This window comes from Etheostoma cragini, chromosome 15, assembly GCF_013103735.1.
Source record: "Etheostoma cragini isolate CJK2018 chromosome 15, CSU_Ecrag_1.0, whole genome shotgun sequence".
Taxonomy (NCBI): Eukaryota; Metazoa; Chordata; class Actinopteri; order Perciformes; family Percidae; genus Etheostoma; species Etheostoma cragini.
The window spans coordinates 15,866,382-15,869,135 of record NC_048421.1 but is presented as its reverse complement, the minus strand read 5'-3'; the positions used below and the strand labels follow the sequence as shown (position 1 = coordinate 15,869,135).

The 2,754-nt window shown below is 42.9% G+C and overlaps 1 protein-coding gene and 1 long non-coding RNA gene across 3 annotated transcripts in view; one reads left to right on the top strand and one right to left on the bottom strand.

Moving 5' to 3' along the window:
- asic2 (acid-sensing (proton-gated) ion channel 2) overlaps window positions 1-2,754 on the top strand; it is a 357,541-nt gene that overhangs the window by 115,651 nt on the left and 239,136 nt on the right. The window lies entirely within an intron of this gene.
- The window catches only part of LOC117957938, a 17,924-nt gene continuing 16,103 nt past the window's right edge, over window positions 934-2,754 (bottom strand). Inside the window, exon 3 of the long non-coding RNA XR_004659622.1 lies at window positions 934-946. This is a non-coding gene — a long non-coding RNA (uncharacterized LOC117957938). The remainder of the gene's footprint in view (window positions 947-2,754) is intronic.

Below are 2,754 nucleotides of genomic sequence, written 5' to 3'. Positions count from 1 at the left end.
ATATATACGTAAACAAAGATATTTGTGTACTTTGAAGGTTCAGCTAAACTTAACACATGCAACCTGGGTTTAAATACACCTTTAGGAACTTCAGAGGTTTGGATAGCAACATACTTTGTGTAATCACAAACTCTCCTCAATTGAGTGTGCTCCTGTGTAAATGTATCAAAGTCTCCTCAACGTTATCTTCAAGTATCTGAAATTAGTTGTACTGCTCCTGAGTGGCAGTGCCCAAGCATGATATGTAAAGACCAGGAGAGGGGGTGAACTCAGTGGTTCCCCTGTGTTGATGTTGTAGTGGCGGCCCATCATTGCAACATTTCTACCACCACGGGATCAGAAATAGGGCTGTACAAAAAACGGAGTCGCGGTTGCCATTTAAATTATCCTGCCAAACATAATGCAGGATAATTTGACTGCCGTACACAATATAATTTAACTAGTAGAACTTTTCAGAGGATTTATTCCTGTCCAATTTAACTCCACATACTGTTGTGTTGATGTAATTTATTGTCAAAACGTTCGCTTTCTTCCAAGTCGACTATTAAACAAGTTCTAAGTGTGGACCTGATGTAGATTTTAAGTGCCCTATAGTTCCTCAAAAAGATGGTTGTTGTTCGGACAAAGCTGTCCCCACTGCTAAAAAAAAAAAAAAAAAAATCCTGAAGGAAACACTGGAACTTTTAAAGTACAGCCTGTTATTTTTGGCCGCTGACAGACCTCACGTCAGGAAAACTAAACCACAAAGAAGCAAAGCAGGCATTCTTAGGTTTGAGCAGAAATGACAGTAGAGGCAAAATAACTAAGTGGGAGAGCACAAGTAGAAATGTCAGCTCTGCTGGATGCATCTATCTGTGCGTCCACCACGGGACGGAAGGTGCATCAGGGCCCTTACACTTTATAAAATCCCTCCGCTCTCTGCTGGTTTTCTCCCGGCTCTGCTGGCCTGTCGGCTTCAATGAGCGTGATGTTAATGCGATCCAGCAGGGCCACAGAGACACTGCGCCCTCTGACGATGATTGGGTGGAAGCTCCAGTGGAACATTCCAAGAAGGCAGACACAGACGTCCTATTGGTGGAAAAAAGAAAGATGTGACTGTGATGGGACTTTTCAAAGGCGAGCTGTGATCAGTTCCCCAAGAGTCACAGAAACTTGATTTGGTCACATTTTGATACACAGCCTAGATCTGGATCTCTGGTAGAGGTTTCTCTACCAGGCTGTTAGATGATCCCTGTTTAGGGTGGGCAGTTGGGGGCGTCTCCCCGCCACTGCAGCTGTCCTTATTGAGCACCAGAAAATCCCTCCTCCAAAACCACAGTAGCCTCCCCTCCAAGTTCTTTGCTAGCCCTCTCTAGGCTCGCCCCTGTCAGGCCCCTGTGGAATTTGATGTACTATGCACGCCAGGCGGCTGGGTGGTGGTGTTGTGAAGCACTGCCACACAACACCACCAAGTCTGCATGCTTGCATACAGCCTTCCTTCTGCTTCTCTCTCTTGCGCAAAACCAAGAAATGGCAAAGCGAAGAAAGCTGACAGTTTTGTCTGGACAGACGAGGAGGTGGAATGGCATGCTCGTCTGATGATGACCGACACAATCAACCGGGATAAGCCACAGCACAGCCATCACAGGCCTCCAACCGCTGCCTCTCGCTCTCTTTCTCTTCACGTTGTAGCCTACTCTGGCTCAAATGAATAGCCTACATTTGGTCAATGAACAACCTTATTCACATTGTCTTAATCATTTAAATATTGAGCCATTGCGTTAGAAATCTTTTAGATAACAGAATCCTATAAATTGTAGCTAATCCTATAAAAAAGTGTAGCTTATAATGCATGTTGCACCATTCACTTTTATCTAACCCTTCTCTGCCTGAGTATAAAGTACCATCTGAAGGAGGCGTGCGTTTTAGCCGGTTATACAGGAGTTGATGGTACAAACAGATATAAACTTTTTGTCCTGTAAGTTGACTGCAAACTGTCAGCAAACACTGGAAATATGGCACATTTGTGGCTGCTATTTTAAATTCAAAATGTGGTCTGGTTCAATTAGAAAGCTGCTGGATAAACTAGAAATTGGTCACGTCCTAGCAAACTTACTAGCTTGCTACTTATAAGCTAGCAAGTTCATAAGCCAGCAAGTTTGGTGAACTATTGTGACTGCAGTAAGATTGCTGGCAACAGTTGTTCATCACCTAGCCCTGTGAGTAGTCACTAGTAGTGGACCATTTTCATGACATTTAGGCCTAGAATAACTGCAGCATTTGTACATTTCAGTTGTAGTAGTTATCTCTGAACTGATCTTATACAGGCATACAAAGGGCAGGACTGAGTTGTAAGTAACAGTGTTAAGTTAGAGAGAGGTCTAATCTGTCATAGCTCTAAACCGGACCGGTTCAAGCACTGATGATTCTTAATGTAAACAAGCAAGTTACAGAAATGAGCAGTTAACAAATATGACCGTATTACCCTGGTGGATTTATGGATTTATCAATATTAATTATCATTCAACAAACGCAGAGAAGCCCGGGCATGGAAGGTGGCACAAACAATAAATGAACGTTAATTGGAATATGAGACACAGATACGCTTCTTTTATCATTTGATTATGAAATGAGATGTGAAAGAATACTGACATTATTTGTTTGTGTGGAAGCATAATTCAAGTGTTACAAGGCATCTGTTTCCCATTTGTAATCAAGCTCTGTGTGTGTGTGTGTGTGTGTGTGTGTGTGTGTGTGTGTGTGTGTGTGTGTGTG